The sequence below is a fragment of the Delphinus delphis genome, chromosome 14 (assembly GCF_949987515.2).
Source record: "Delphinus delphis chromosome 14, mDelDel1.2, whole genome shotgun sequence".
NCBI classification, from domain to species: Eukaryota; Metazoa; Chordata; class Mammalia; order Artiodactyla; family Delphinidae; genus Delphinus; species Delphinus delphis.
This window is the reverse complement of record NC_082696.1, coordinates 76983501-77000552: the sequence shown is the minus strand read 5'-3', so window position 1 is coordinate 77000552 and position 17052 is coordinate 76983501. Positions and strand designations below refer to the sequence as shown.

At 37.9% G+C, this 17052-nt stretch overlaps 1 protein-coding gene across 2 annotated transcripts in view; it reads right to left on the bottom strand.

The window, feature by feature from the left end:
- The window catches only part of FILIP1 (filamin A interacting protein 1), a 216171-nt gene that overhangs the window by 182423 nt on the left and 16696 nt on the right, over positions 1-17052 (bottom strand). For both annotated transcript variants that reach the window (XM_060030338.1, XM_060030336.1), the window contains exon 2: positions 8537-8621. The gene's annotated coding sequence lies outside the window, so the exon portion shown is untranslated. The remainder of the gene's footprint in view (positions 1-8536; positions 8622-17052) is intronic.

Here is a 17052-nt window from a genome sequence, read left to right as displayed (position 1 = left end):
GACCAAACAACAGGCTGTGACCAAAGCAGTTGGTCTGGCGGTGTCCAAACCAGAGGATGAGATCTATCAAGAGAGCATGTGAAAGTTAAGCTTATATGTAAAGGCCCCTCCCTTGTCCAAATTCCAGGCTGCCCGTGAAGCATGCGTCACTCACTAAACAGTTAATGAAACACAAAGAGCCTTGAATATCTCAAGTGTCACATTTCAAGACTTATAGAATAATTAGGAAAAATCTGAGCTGGCAAAACTCTTCCTGGCTCGTGCTGGCAAGCAGACCATCTTTGTTTTCCATTAGTGTGTGTTGTCGTCACAGTAACTGCAAGGCTCCAAATACAGGCCCGGGGTGTCATTTCCTCATGTACTTAGGCTGCCACACTGAAATAGCATTATGAACTCAGCAATGCCTCTTCCTTTCCTGTGGTATCTCAGTCAAAGAAGCAGGCCCTAAAAGGAGTTACTTAAGACATAAGTATATTAAAGACATATAAAGAAAAATAAAGTCCATTTATCCCTATTACTGTATCGCCTATGACTCATGTGTGTGTCGGGGGGGACCTTATTTTTGCAAAGATCTTTTATATAAACAAGGCAAGTTGGCAGTAATTTGATTGTCTTGGTGATGTCAGCAGTCTACTGTTTTCAATCAAATTGCCTTTTGGCTTTAAATCTGTAGCAAATCATTTTTTAAAGAATGCATTTGGCCAACTCTGATATGCCCATTTCATGGCTTTCTTTCACCTTTTCCTTACAAAGATAAGCAGCAGATAATTCACTTCTTCAAAGTAACTTGGAAAGATTGAAAGATTGCAATTACAATTACTGAAAAAGCAAAAAAAAAAAAAAAAGACTATTTTCAAGTGTAGACATATAAAGTCCTTGGCCAGTGAAGCAACAATTGTTTTCATCTATGTTTTGGTGAAGGAGGTAGGTGACAGCATTTAAGCAAAAACAGAAAAATCCCTGAACCTTAAGGGTTCAATGAAAGTCAGACCACTTGAGATAAATTCTGCATTAGCTTTAAAAATTCTTTTTAAAGTCTGTCTTTCACAGACCTCAGAAACACATAAATCACACAATATTATGCACATTGACACCATTTCCCAAAAAGGAAACGCAACACCAACGTTCTTTTGACTTTTCAGTGCTGCTGTGGCTTAAACAAAGCTCTCAGGGACTGGAGCGCTGGTTAATATCGTGTTTCTTCATCTCTTTCCTGGGAGTTTCTCAAGTTCTGCAATCAGCTGGTCAACAGCCAACTGGAGCTGCCCAATTCATGCTGGACTTTCCTTATTCTAAGTTCTTACACAACTCGCTGCCTAGCCTTTGAAATTACACTGCCTCAGCTACTGCCATGGGGAAAGTCGTATTCTGCCTGCAGCCTTTTCTCTTCTCTGATTAGCTAAAGAGTAGGACTACCATTTAAGGAAAAAAGAAGAACATAAGCCAATATGTTTTCCTGAGGTTCCCATATTTTTGCCCTAGAACCTTTATAATGTATTCTATAAAGCCAGGAAAATTCTTTTCTTTCCCTCCTTTCTTCTTTCTTTCTTTCTAAAACAAGGTCTTCATTAGAGAATGATCATTCTGAAATTCAGTTTGCCTTATATTTTAGAAACTTATCCTTTCAATTGTGAAAAATAAAGCAAAATGGACAGGTCTAAACTGTGAGTACCCTGCATAAGCTAGTAGAAGTTACTAAGAAACTTCTCCACTTTTGAGTGCTTCATATATTTTTGTTAAGTTAAATATACAGAATAGTGAGTACCCCATAATATACTCATACATCTTTATGAGGTAACACTCTTTTTTTGCCTTGGAATATACTTTCTTGCCATGTTTAAGAGGAATGACTAGGATTAAGGGCAATGAGTAGCAAGAATTCACTTGTATTTGGTGAGGCTGAAGCTCGTGTGAGATGACCTTTTTTGGTCTTTTCATTTTTATCTGTTACTAGGTTAGTAAAACAAAACAAAACATCTAAGGGAAGAAATAAAGAATGATAAATTTAATAATATATCCCTCCTTGGAAGAGGAAGTCTCCCAGCGTAGTCGGCTATAAAAGAGATACCCAAGCACTACATATAAACACACATTATCTCCAAGTGCAAATATAGAAACCATGGAACAGTCTATGCTGTGGGTGATTTCTTGGCCTTTTTAGTAATAATTCTATAAGACAGCACACTGCTGAGTGATAACGGAGGGATTGAAACATAAATTCCATACTAAATTATTGGCTGGAGCTCAAACTATGTCTGCTTGGAGTACACAGCAGCAAAGTATGTCCCTGACAAGATTCCACATTTAAACAATACATTCTTCTGTCTTTCCTATGATCTATGAACCTGATTTTACAAACCGTCTGTATCTAAGATTTTTGTGTGCAACAAAGATTAAGCTAAACAGATAACTATATTTAAAGTGCACTAATAAAGCAAGAATAGCATAAAATTATTGAAAAGTCTATTGGGCAACTGTAAGTTTTATCAACTCGTTTAATCTTCAGAACAACTCTCTGAGGAAGCTAGTATTATTACCCTCATTTTAGAGATGAGGAAGCTGAGGCACAGAGTAACTTGCCCAGGGTCATAGTGAGCTGAAACCTGAATTCAGGCCGTCTGACTTGCCTATGCAATTAGCCTTTCCTGCCTCCTCCATCTGAATGACACATCCAGCTCAGATATAAGGAAGCAAAACGCATTTTATTAGCTTATCTTTCATTCTACTGCTACATATGTTTAAAATAATTAATGTATAAACAAATGTATGTTGTGGGCTTTCAGATATTATTTTTCTAATAAGCTGTTACCAGCCTTTTTTCTCTTAAACCTGTCTGCTGAAATAGATCTCAGCCTAAGCTCACCCCTTCACTTCCCATGATGCTGCTGTTTTAAAACCCACATGTTAGAGAGGGGACAAATTAGTGAAGATGTCAATTAAACAAGCTCTGTAAAATCTTATTTCTTAGGGCAACTGTTTTGTGAAGAAATGCTCATCTTCCAAAACAGACAATTAGCATTAGTTGAGAATGAGTATTTTACCACAAAGTGTCACTTCTAAAGAATAAGTAAAAATTATAACCACTGGGAAATCATTGCTAAATGAATATATTAAATATTTCATAAGTTTCTTTGAGAAAATCCCATAGTGATTCTTGGTGAACATCCATTTAAAAGAGTAATTTTAACCTCCTTGGCTGTCTTAAAATGTAAAGAGAATTCTTTTCTTTTGGTGAACATGGAAAAAAATTAGTTCAGAATCATGATTCATGCTTTATCTCACACAGTAAGCCTACAGGTTTCAGGAGTGATTTAAAATAAAACTGAGAAATGTCTCTTTTTTAAATATTTACAGAAAAATAAAAAGGGATAATCATGATATTTAAATATTTTAATGTTCAAGGCCAGATTTTAATCCATGATGACCCACAAATGGAAGGAACCATGATTTAAATGTATAGTACCAAAGGTAACTATAAATAGAATCTGGTAGCAGAAGATGATAAAAGTATACGAGTTATAGTATTTAGAGCTCTAGGTGTATACACAGGAGATGCATGTATAAATATATAGTCTTTATATATCTGCCTTCCTATTTCATTCCCAAGAGGTACATCGTCTCCACAATCAAGTACATGAGCGTAGTCACAATTACTTGTAATTTTTCTGTACTCGGTAAAACTATGAAGACCTTCCTTGAGAAGTTTTTGAAATAAAAAGCTATTAACCACACTTACAGTTGCTTGTCTTGATTTTATACTTACCTATACTTTCTCACATGCTCACCATTAGAAATCCAGAGCCAAAAATGTTCATAGAACATCCACAAGGTACATGGGGCCGAACCACTCCAGAGCCAAGGGATGCTTAGGACAATGCTTTGTACCTGGTCACCTTCATAAACTTGTTCTGAATTTCAAGAAGTAAACCCTGCTCCAAAGGACCCTAATTCTAACAGAGCACCAAACAGCCCAAACTAAGAAGGAATCACTTCTAAATGGTATGGTCTGGGAAATCATTGTGAAAGTGCAAGCCACTGATCTGGGTTTTAAACAGCGGACAAAGTCTCTACAGGAGAGAGGAGGAAAAGTGTTCCAGGCAGGAGGGAATGAAAGGGGCAGAGGTGGAGCATTGAAATATGCAGTATGTAGGTGTTTGGAGAAGGGCCCAAAATCTGAACTATCTGAAGCAGAGGGACACTTGTTGTTGAGTAGTGGGAGCTGAGACTGGAAAAGTTAAGTACATGCCAGATGATGGAAGGTTCTCAAAATACCCAGCCTAGGTGTTTGGCAGCGACTAGTTGCAAAAGATAAGCGAGGAGTAGGAGAGACAAGCATAAGAAAATTAACCCCAGGGTCATGGGCAAGGTGGTCTGGATGGCAACGAGGGGTGGAAGGGGAACAGCGCTGTTATCATACAGACCAAGGATGAAGGGAACAGACCTTAAGGTGGTGGGAGAAACGGCAATGGGCTCTCTTATGGTCAAGGGTCAAAACAACACAGACGTGAGCCTGAGTGAACGAGAGAACACAACCTGCACCGCTGATAGTTCATAAACTGGAGGAAAGCACGTGCTCTAACCTGAGCTATTTTTGATTCTCAAGGGTAAACTTACAGTCATGAAGACAACGATACTCAGAAATCAATCCATCAGGAAACATGCTTTCACCCAGGGCCAAATGCTGTACTCAGTTATCCTCACACTGTTCCACTAACTCCAAAAGAAATTACATGCCTCCGAAATCTACGAATGGCAGATTTTGGCTTTACACAGACGTTTGTAAGCCAACAATGTGACCCTTCCTAAGATAAAAACAAGAAAAATGTAAAGCATTTAGTTCAGACTTTTTGAAACTCTTTAAAGACAAAGATACTTCATCTCCACTAAAGCACCAGAAGTTTCATTCTCTGACACCAAGTTTACCAGAGTGCATTTTGCACTGTTACATTCGTTATACGTGATTAGCTGCATTTACTTTGTAAACTAATCATGCAATCAGAATCATGAAATATAATATGTACTGAAATGTATGTACTATTTCATTTTTCTGAGCATATGATATATAAGCTTTAATTCGTTTTTCTTAAAATAGGAACATTTACTGAAAGAGTTGATACATTCTTGTCAACAATTTGTTCAAAACTGGTTTGGGGTAAATTACTTAAGTTGACAAAATAGACTCGAATAATTTCTTTTAAAATGTGCATTTGTATCTTCTTTGAAATTATCCTTAGTTTAGAATATTTTTTCAAATTATCATGTTCACTTAGAGGAACAAACTTCTTACACAAATCCAACCCAACTACAGACACGAGTTACCAATACTAACCACGTCACCAATGTGCAGCCGTAAGTTTTGTCAGATTCAGTGTGATGTTGATCATGCTAAGCAATTCTGATAAAACAGCATAGAAACTCATGGAAGGGGAGCCAATACAACAGACAAAAGGAGGATTTCCTTCACACTATGGTGAACACATTCATACACACATACGTGCAACTTAAGAAAGAATTTTTTCTAATACATTCGAGTTTTAAAAATCAGAATCTGTCTCATCTATATACAAGCAATTACTCAGTGTCTTTTTTAAAAAAAACACAAAATAGTATTCTCCTGAATACTATTCAACAACTGCAAAAGCAGTGATCTGAAACCAGGCATATCTTGTGCCTAGTGAGAAGCACTCGGGGTGACTGTCATGTAACGAGGTCAGAACCAGCACAAGGTGTACCAGTGTAATCAGAGAATCCGGCAAAGGAGAAGCCAGCCAGTCAAAAGCACAGCAACGCAAACACCACGCAGGACTTGCCTCTCATTTACCACACAAGCTGCTCAGCTAGTTTCATTATATGAAAGTTATTTTGCCTCTGGAGAAAATACCCCTCCCATTGGTTAGCCATCCTCATTGTGAAAGGACTGTGAAGTTGTCCTTTGTCGTATTTCTGTTACCTGCCAGAAAATGATAACTTGGCAGACATATTTTGATCGCTATTAAAGCATCATTACAATCTTTGTGTTTAGAAAACAATCGGATAATTCTGAGAAAGAGATGACTTTCTGATTCTTTAAAAAGAATTCACAGTGATCGTCATAATTCCTAAACGTGTTATCACATAGTGGAACAGTGAGAATCAAAGGAAACAGACAACACAGAATCAGAGAGAGCTCTCTTCTTGTGGAAACAGAGATTTCTTAAGACAGTAGGTAGCTGTGTATTTTGGTCTTACCTGACTGGCAGCTCGTCTAACCAAAGGTACGTCCTTTATGGAGGTAGCTTATCCTTGGAAGAACCCAGTGGCTTGCCCCACAGCCCAGGAGAGACTGGAGTTCTGGAAAACTATCCAGCCCAAAAGAATACAGAGGAAAAAGCTTTTCCCACTTTCTTTCCTAGGACTAGCCAATAGCTGAAGTCATGCAGGAAACTGGGTAGAGAGAAGGGGAAAGCAGCTTCTTCTCCCTGAAATCCCGATCAGCAGAAATTGGAGGCTGTTGTATATCTCCCACCCAGACTTTTGTTTAAAAGTTTTTTCAACTGTTGCTAGGTGTTGGATTCTGAGATTAGGTTTCTCGTCTTCTGCTCCCTTCACAGCACTGTCAGAGCAGTGACTTTGTCGAGAAGCTGAGCTCGCGTGTGCTATATTTAACCAGTGTTCTCAGCAAGTCAAGCCTGTCAACAGCTGAGAAGTTTGGAGCCGGCTCTGCTCAGTTCCTCGGCAGCTGGGTTATCAGTGGATACAGCTCTGCTCACCCTGTAAAAGATTGCGGGGAAACGGCAGACCCTTTTAAGGACTGCTGCTCATTACACAGAGGTAATTATTGTTGGAAGCCCTTAAACGCAGATTGTGATTTGGAACCTCAAGGCAGTTGCCTTGAGCAGAGCAATTTATCAATGCAATATTCTGCTCAATTAGGCTTTCTCAGATAAACGGTCTTAAATAGAAAAGGCTTTTAAAACTGTATGACAACTCTTGGGAAAACTCACAGTAAAAGACCATTCCCAGGCAGCTTTTTACATTGATGTGTTGCATTTGTAGCTAGATTACATTCATACCTGTTATATCAGACTTAACCAGCTTATATACCTGACTGTTATTAAAGTAAGTTTATCATAAAGGAATGTCTATAACATTATGTTTTTGAAAGGAAAATCTTAGCGTTCTCACTCAGGTCATTCATTCAAAGCAAGAAACGGAGAGCACTCCAGGAAAACCAGGACTTCAGACACCTCTGGTTGTCAACAGCCTTGTCTCATCATTAACCCTCCAGTCTCCAAAACCAGAGAGCAATCACTTCTACCCTGAACTCCAACATAAAGAATGTCTCAAGATATTTTTATTTGCTTTATTCTATGTCAGAAAATAGTACGAATCTTCCAAGATTAAGAATCATGAAAAAAAGTGTGCTTAAAACTATTCTTGGGACTCCCTTACTAATTACATATGTGAAATTAACAGTAAGAGGACCTGAGAGAGTGTCTTTTAGCCACAAAGTAGGAAGGGAGACACACATGCACACACGTGCTCACACACACAAAAACACACACCATTACTGGCTAACACACTAGAATATTGCCCTGACAAAAATCTTGCCACTACCACTAAAAATGTTGACCCCTTTCCTGAGATCAATTTGTCAGTTTAATGATACCGTTTTTAATGATACCCTTTTTTTGACATGCAAACTGAAGTTGGACCAAGGAGACGTGTAAAGGCATAGATTGCATATTTTAAGTGTTGCATACTTGCGAAAAGAGGCTTAATATGCTAAGGAACCCTGATGTCTGTCTGGGAAAGGCTGCCACTTTTCACAAGGGGTGTGTGTGGCCTTTTTAAAGAAATGACACTTACATCCAAGGTTAAATGAGCCCACACCTCAACCAATGAGAAAACGTCTCAGCTCCCCTCAACCCACCCACCGCACTAACAGCATTCATCCTCCCCCTCTAATTTCTTTACTACTGTTCATATATAAAATTGCATTTGTTCAGATTCTTCTCAGTCCTTCTGGGTCTGGGCCAACGCTGATTTTTTTTAAAAAGACTTCTATTAAGATGAAAGCATTCTTATCAACTATACTCCAAAAAAAGAAAACAGAGATGAAAGCATTCTTAAAAGAAACTGCCTCTTCTGGAACTCTACTGGATCTTTTAGAGACCATCTATTCACAGTCCCTAGAAAGTGGGTTCTAATAGGCAGTGGACGTGTGTGACTGGGCTGTGACATGGTTCAGAGAGGGACTAGGAGAATTTTTTAAAAAACATTACAAAGGGGGTGGTGTGGGGAGACAATTGTTTGAAAAATGCCCACACCCCACTCATAACCCACATGCGATAGCGCCCCCTTCCCTAAAGAGGACCTGGGGAATGTATCATTTCATCCCTCGTAAGAGTTCATTTTATAGATGTCCCCAGTCCAAAAGGAAGCAGAGAAGTATGTTAGCCAAAGTCAAGAAGACTGAGGGCCTTTCTCACCTTCTGGGATGGCCCACACTCTGCCTTGTGGAGTGTCTTTCTCTCCAGATAAATCCACTTCTTACCTGTCATTTTGTCTCTCACTGAATTCTTTCTGCGATGGGACATCAAGAACCTGAGCTTCTGATCAGCTCGGTGCTTTGTGACCACCTGGAAGGGGGGGGATAGGGTGGGAGGGAGGGAGACAGAAGAGGGAGAAGAAATGGGGATATATGTATATGTATACCTGATTCGCTTTGTTATACAGCAGAAACTAACACACCATTGTAAAGCAATGATACACCAATAAAGATGTTAAAAAAATAAAATAAAGTAAATTCATTACTTCTAAAAAAAAAAACCTGAGCTTCATTACTAAGTCCTGAAGCCAGGTATAAAAAAAAAAAAGACTGAGGGGAAATAACCCACTTTGCCTTTATGGGCCTAGGTAATTCCATTGAGAGGGTGATCGTTATTTACTTCTTCCCTAACTATCCAGACAATTAGAGGTTTTGGTGGGTTATTTTTTCTTCTTTAATGAAAACCTAGTCCCCCACCGTTGTTTTCTTTAACCTTTGAACTAGCTGTTCATTGTTGCTGTTCGTTTATTTCTAAAATGTGTTAACAAGCAACAGCATACAAAGTATTTCATGTAATTAGATACTATTGCTACCTTCGAATTATGTTCTTTAATCAGGCTAGGCATATGTGCTGGTCTGACTCAGTACTCCACAGTCATCAGTCTCTCTCTCATTCTCTCATGCTCCCTCCCCCTCTCTCTCTCTCTCTCACACACACACACACACACACACACACAGACACTCCATCTCTCTCTATAAAGTGAATTTATTTTGAAGGCTTCCCCCACCCCCTGGGAACGATTATTCAGACAAAAGCATTTCCTACATAATCCACAGAGGAAGTAGTGCATTAAGAACTATTAGAAATTTGTGTTTTGTATACAGTCAACAAGGAATCGATTTTTCAACACATGTTGTTAATATATTACCGTTCAGCGGCATCCTTTTCCCCATCTTAAGTGTGAGCATTATTCTGAGAACGTCTAATAAACTTACAACTAAAGCTGAATTTCCCAACTTCAAGAATGAGTCACGATGAAACTTTTTAATAAGAAGATAGATTAATGTTATCAGTGAGAAAAAAGCAGATGAATTGTAAGGGAGGTGGCACATTATGTCTGTATCCGTTTATAAGACCAAAATTTACCACATTGTTCATTTAAAGAGGCATAGTGATTTTTAAGTTAAAGTTTATGTTATTTAATATATACAGTGAAGAGAAAAATAGACATTGACTTCAAAACGATGCTCAGGGCAGCAGGGTGTGGGGGCCTAGGTCACAAGGGGAATTTCCAGACCTGCCCTGTTCTCCACATTGGCTGGCTTTAAGACTGGAATGTAAGCACCCAGGTAGCAGAGAATGTTTCCTGTTTGTTCCTTACTAAATACTCAAGCACCATAGTAAGTGTTCAATAAACAGGAATGATTGAATGAGCAAATGAACATGTAAAAGATGAAAGAAAAGATGAAGAAAACTTTAGAGCATATTATCCATAAACTTATGGAAAATGCATCTAGGCTCTCTGGACAGAGTTGGGTCATTATTAGCTGCATGTTCAAAGTTGTAGGAAGAAATTCTTAGATTGTAAATTAATTATTTTGAAATTTTTAAATTTCAAAGGAAAGTAATAGATTTCTGGATAATAATAAAGATACCTGTGTAACATATTATATCCTAGGCAGAGTTGTAAGGGCTGGACGTGTACTAACCCACTTAATTCTAACAATAACCCAGTGAGGTCGGTGTTATTATTGTCCAAGTTTTTTTACAGGCAAGAAAACTGAAGCACAGAGATATTAAGTAACTTGACCAAGGTCACATGTTAGTAAGTGACAGAGCCAGAATTTGAACTAGGGAGTCTGGTTCCAAAAATTTGTGTTCTTAGCCACTTAACTGTCTCTTACATATGTTAGTCACAGTAACCTACTCTTCACAGTTGCTGAGAGTCAAAATGTATAGACTTTTCTATACCTGAAGATATATGCTCTGAGCAAAAACATACACTTAAAACTCCACAGCTTTGAGGCAGATAGAAAAAAAAGTGGCATAATTTCAGGATCAGCGTAGTAAAATAAAAGCTTATTGGAAATGAAGCCTTGTTGAATACCAGAAAAGAGAAAATTGGACTGCAAAGAAGATAATTGCTTTGAGGAAAAAAAAAATCTATTTTTAAGCAAAGGATATGAGCTATTCAGTATTCTCTCTAAAACAAACAATGCATGATGAATGAGTTCACTGCTTAGCAAAATTCTAAAATTACATTCTAAAAATATAATTTTGGTCTATGATTTGATAAGCAATTCAAAAATGTTTATGAACTATGCATTCACAACCAAAACTTCTCAAAGACATAATCAACAGCAAGAAAAAACAAAAACCAAAAAACAACGGGGATGGAGGGATTGATATACATTAGCTAGTTCTTTGGTATCAAAATGATAGTTTGATATATTTGCTATAGTCAGGTTTTACAATTTGCAAATACTTACACTTTCTATTAATCTAGCTATACTTCTATTTAGATTTTACAAAACTTTAGAAGAAGTAGTACTTTGTAATATCTACAAATATTCATAATAGAATAACTACTTTGTCCTATTTACAAATAAAATAGTGTCACACCTACATTTATTCATAAAATATTTAACTAAATTATTTATTTTCCCAACAGTTTCAGAAAAAGGAAAAGCAAGACTAGGTTTAAAAGTTATAAGATAATAATAACTTATTATTATTAAAAACCCCACTTCCCTGTTTATGTGCTTGAAAGTAGGTTAATAGAATTTAACCCTGGTAGTTATTATATAAGACCATATTCTGCATACATTTACAGTTCACAAGCATCTTATTTTTTGAAAGGGTCAGATGACATGTGCCTGAGTGTATTTCCTGCTTCCTTTCCTATTCTAAAGTCATCTCTCCTCTTGCTCAATACTCTAAATCTTAATAGCCATGGATGACTTTTAACAATGTTTTTAAATGGAGTGAGACATTTACTCTCCAAGAAGTAGACACAGAATTGGAAAACCAGTGATTGGGCACAGAGCCGTGCAGAATAATGTACTTTTCCCCACAAACGTATGGATTTGTATATACACACTATGCAGATAATTATAGTTAATTCTGAAAAGCGCTGCCTTGAAAGCACAGTGGTTAAGACCTCTGAGTCTGAAGTTAGGCAAAGCTAGTTTGAATTCAGACTCCATTACTTATTACCTGTATGAACTTAGCAAATTACTTTATTTCACCCAACCCGCCTTTACCTCTTCTATACGATTAATAAAGGAAGTTAAGATTATTCATAATAGCCAAACACTAGAAACTCTCTAAATCAGCGGTCCCCATCCTTTTTTGGCACGAGGGACCAGTTTCTCGGAAGACAATTTTTCCACGGACGGGGTGTGGGGGGCTGGTTCAGGCGGTAACGCGAGCGATGAGGAGCGCGTGATGGGGAGTGGCTCGTTCGCCCGGTAGCTGTCCGTGGCCTGGGGGCTGGGGACCCCCGCTCTAAATGCTTTCTGCAATTGAATCGCTACACTGTGGTCAGTCAGACAATGGTGTGCTATACAGCAATGAGGACAGACGTGCAAAAATGCGGATAAATCTCTCAGACTAAATGAAAGGAGCCAGACCCAAAACAGTACACTGTATGATTCCATACATACCGACTTCAAAAACAGGCAAAACTAATCTAGGGTGCCGGAAGTCGGGATAGTAGTTACCCTTGGGATGTGGGGGCGCAACTGGAAATGAGAACAACGGGGGCTTCTGTGGCACCGGAGATGTTCTAGGTATACCAATGGGTTCAGTCTGCAAAAACTAACCAAGTTGCGCCCGTACGATTTATGTATTTTTCTGTCTTACGTAATAATTTAACAGAAAGTTTAAAAATTAAAAATACATTTGAGTATACACTTCCTGAGAGTTCTTATCTTCTGAAATATATACAGATAAAATAAAACGATATCTGGAATTTACTGCAAAACACTGTGGTGTGAGAGAGGAAGAGAAGTGGGCGAGAGAACAATGAAACAAGATTGGCCAGAAGTTGACAGTTACTGAAGCTGGGTAACGGGTAATCATTACAGTGCTCTCTCTACTTTCACGCAGGTTGTAAGTCTTCCATAATAAAATATCTTCAAAACAGTGCTTACTATTGGACACATAAGTAGATAATAAATATTAGTTATTGTCTTCATTATTAATATTATCTTCATTATTAATATGACAGTCATCTTGAAATATCTGTATGAACTGAACTCTTCGGATCTAACTGAGTCTTTACGTGGAAGACACATGGAATTCCCCTGATGTCATGAGCTAATTAAGAAGACAACTGGATTAATATTAATAACACACTATTAGCAACTGAGATCAAAAGTTTAAAGAGAAAAAAAAGTAAGGAAACTAAAAAGGCCCACCTTAGGCAAATTAGTCCTTAAACCACAGGGGAAACAGGTTCAATTCTTGCTTTCATCAACAAAACTCATCAACATACTGATCTGCCTATCTGATAATGAAAAGGAAAACTGTCAAGAAAGCTGTAGGCCAGCAGAGGTGGTTACTAACAGGAAATGTCGTTACAAGGGTGAAAGACTCGGTGAAAAATTCAGGGTGAGCAATGCTCAGAAATATTTGAATTTGATAATCCATTTTATAGCTGAGCAGGTCTTCATATGCTTAATATTTGCATTTCTTTACCCCTTTCATCTGAAAATGTGGTAATAATTCACCTGGGAGAGCTGGAACAAATAATCAGGGACAGGAAAGTGTTTTGAAATGATGAAATATCTAAAAATGTTGTACCTCAAAGCTTTCCTTTTAGTCCCTACCTTGAGGACTGTGAGGAAATCAACCATATGATGAAATGATGAAGAAAGTTCTTAAAAAGGCTAGTGTTAAGTAATAATATAAACATCTGAATCTACAGAATGTAGAAATCAGAATCAGGTAGAGTGAGACAATAAAAAAGTAAATGAAAATCACAAAGCAGTAGTTTTTTGTTTTTTTGTTTTTTTTTGCGGTACGCGGGCCTCTCACTGCTGTGGCCTCTCCCGTTGCGGAGCACAGGCTCTGGATGCGCAGACTCAGCGGCCATGGCTCACGGGCACAGCTGCTCCGTGGCATGTGGGATCTTCCCGGACCGGGGCATGAACCCGTGTCCCCTGCATCGGCAGGCGGACTCTCAACCACTGCGCCACCAGGGAAGCCCAAAGCAGTAGTTTTTTAAAGCAAACTGACTTCCACACCTTAATTATACGTTCCCTGTTGACTTTTTAGCCATAAAAGTAACATTGCAGAAGAATGTTTAATTATTTAATTAATCAGAAAGAAGTTCCCTGAATGTTAAGTGAAAACAGCAGGTAATAAAATAGCATTAATGAATTATTGTATTATCACATGGTGATAGATATATAGAAAATAGATATGATATAGATATAAATATTTCATCCCATACCATGCATATGTATTTCTACAGAAATACATACATATATATTTATATATGTATATGTATATTTATATCTGAACTACATGAATGACAACAATTACAATGGTTATCTTTTCCTGCGTTTTCTAAATTTTTAATTGATGTTTTGTTTTCATAGTAGGAAAGTAAGATTACTTAAAATCATTTTTTGTGGGGAGAGGGATAAATTGGGAGATTGGGGTTGACATACACTACTATATATAAAATAGATAACTAATAAGAACCTACTGTATAGCACAGGGAACTCTACTCAGTACTCTGTAATGGCCTATATGGGAAAAGAATCTAAAAAAAAAAGAGTGGATATATGTATATGTATAACTGATTGACTTTGCTGAACACCTGAAACTAACATATTGCAAATCAACTGTACTCCATAAATTTTTTTTTAAAAAAATCAGGATTTCTAAGCAAATGCAGACAGAGGATTAGATTGTTCATTGGTGGTTTTCCAATATTTTGCTGAGGTGGAGACTTGAAGACCTGTGCTTGGTATGACTTGCCTTTCTGGTTACTATTCAGGATTTCAGTGAACTTGCCTTATGATAATGTAATAATTAAACAAACTAAAACAGCTGGATTTTGTCTGGTGTGGGTCTGGAATTCATTAATTGAATTCCTCTTAATATTTGCTCAGAAGAAAAGAGAAAGGTCATCTTTTCATGATTCTTCAAAATGAACTACAGTTGCTTTGCTTTCCATGCTTTTTCTACTCTATTATCCTTACAAATGTCTTAATTCTTCATACCATTACAACACTGCATTTGTTTCTGTAACTTTCTCCCATGACATTTTCCCTCTGAGCCATAGATTGTGTTTGGGCTCTGCCTGGAAATTCTGCATGGTGCCAGGAGGAAATATTTTCACCTTTATGGCTTACCTGAGGAAAGTTTCCAGCCATTGTGCTGCTGTGGACTGTAAATGACTAGGGACAGAGAAACACTTTTTGCACTTCCCCAGCAATATCTGGAATATGATATCACTATCTGAATATGTCTCATGGTAGAAAGAGCCCTGGGAAAAAGGAGAATTTGCTCTGACCTCAACTAGTGAACAATTTTTTTAAATGGTTTAATCCCTCTGAGCCTATTTCCTCCATTGACAAGTGGAGATAATGGAATTTAATCCACACATCCCACCATCACTCTGTACCCTCCACCGCTGTGTCAGTCACATTACGTAAGTTAACGGTGAGCCGGTGCCCTAAGAGTGGGCATGGAGCATGAGAGGGAACAAGGTCTCACCATCCACTTTCACTACCTAAAATCATTTTCCTTGCCTAAAATTAATTTTGTTAACTAAAATGTGTTACTTGTTATAAGCTTTGTTTCTAATATAAACAGCTTTTTTAACAAAACATAATTTATTGCTTAAGTTTTTTATATATCTCTAAACTGTTGAAAACAGTGTAAAATAAGTAAAAGTAAGAAAGCAGGAATGTTTCTTTTCAAAAACTGCTGATTAAATTAGTTGTAGCTTTGCTAAAGGAAAAAAAAATGTTACAGTTCCGAGGCCAAATTTTGCACATTTATGCCAACAAATAGTATTCTAATCCTCTGTCTGCATTTGCTTAGAAATCCTGTCATCTGTAGAGCAGGTGCATTCAAATGTACATTTGACTGACAGCATTTGTCAGAAAATGAATACATGCGTTATGGAAGCTGTGGACTTAAGCCACACACCCAAACTCTGCACCTCCAGATGTTTTCAGATTATAAACAAGTAGACGGAATGAGAGGATAGGCTTTGAGGAGGGAGCTGACAGTGAGTGGTGACAGGAGCACAGCTCATCTCAGTGCCCGTTCAGACCTGCAGACAAGAAGGGTGGTCCAACACGAGACCAGTTTCCTCAAGAAAATGTGAATTCTACATTTGCCTTGTGGAATTCAATCAGAATTTGCTGTAGAAGTTTACGTAATAAACAAATGGGGAGCATTTTCTCTGTGTGAGGCTCTAAAGTGATGGGTCTCAACTGAGAGCATTTCTGTGCCCCAGGGACGATTGGCAGCATCTGGGGACATCTTTGGTTGTCACAGTGGAGGAATGCTACTGGCATCCAGTGGGTAGAAGCCAAGGATGCTGTGAAATATCCTACAATGCACAGGACAGCTGTCCAAAACAAAGAATTATCCAGTCAGAGTGTCAACAGTGCCAAGGCTGAAAAACCCAGCAAGCACTAGAGGATTAAAGACAGGAATACAGAAGTAACTGACCTCAAGAGCTTAGAGTCTGGTAATGAAGATGAGGCAGATACGCAACAAGATGGGCAAAGCAAGGAGGGCTATAAGAAATACATGGAGGAGAAATTACTTATAGCTTCAGAGGTCAGGGGAAAGTCTGAAAAATAAAACTGTAAATATCCATCTTAACATTCCTATAATAACCAAACATAAAGAAGTTGCTTATTTTTACAATTCTTTTTTCTATAAATAACCATAAGTTAACCACCAAATACTTATAGAAAACATCCTCCCTATTCCTGAAACTGTATTAAATTCCCTGGAAAGACAAAGTTGAGTAAAACAGAGGCACTATCCTCTGGAGCTCAGAGAACAGTTACATCCCCAATTCCATATTAACATTATCAAGATTCATTTCTCCAAATATATCATGTATGCCTATTATGTACCAAACACTATGTGTGGCACAGAACTTAGGCAAGGTTCCTGCCCTTGAAGAACACACTATCTCTTGGGGGAGAGAGACAAAAATCAAATCAACAAATGCGTGATTTCAAGTGTGTGAATTCTGTTTTTAAAAATATTAGAGTATAGTCCAAAAATCCTGAAATTCTCCTCCAGCAAAACACCTAGAAATGCTAGCTAAAATATCACTAACATTCTTTTTGAAAACCAGCTGAACCTGAAAGAAACTGTAGGAAACCATTAAGGGCCCAAAACAAAGAGGGAAATGAAAACAAGAGCAGGGAACATAAACTGACAATGAGATCCTTGGGGCTTGAGGGGGGGCGGGTATTAGTCTCAAAAACCAATAGATCTTTTTTTTACTGAAACAGGATATGAAGCCTCAGAT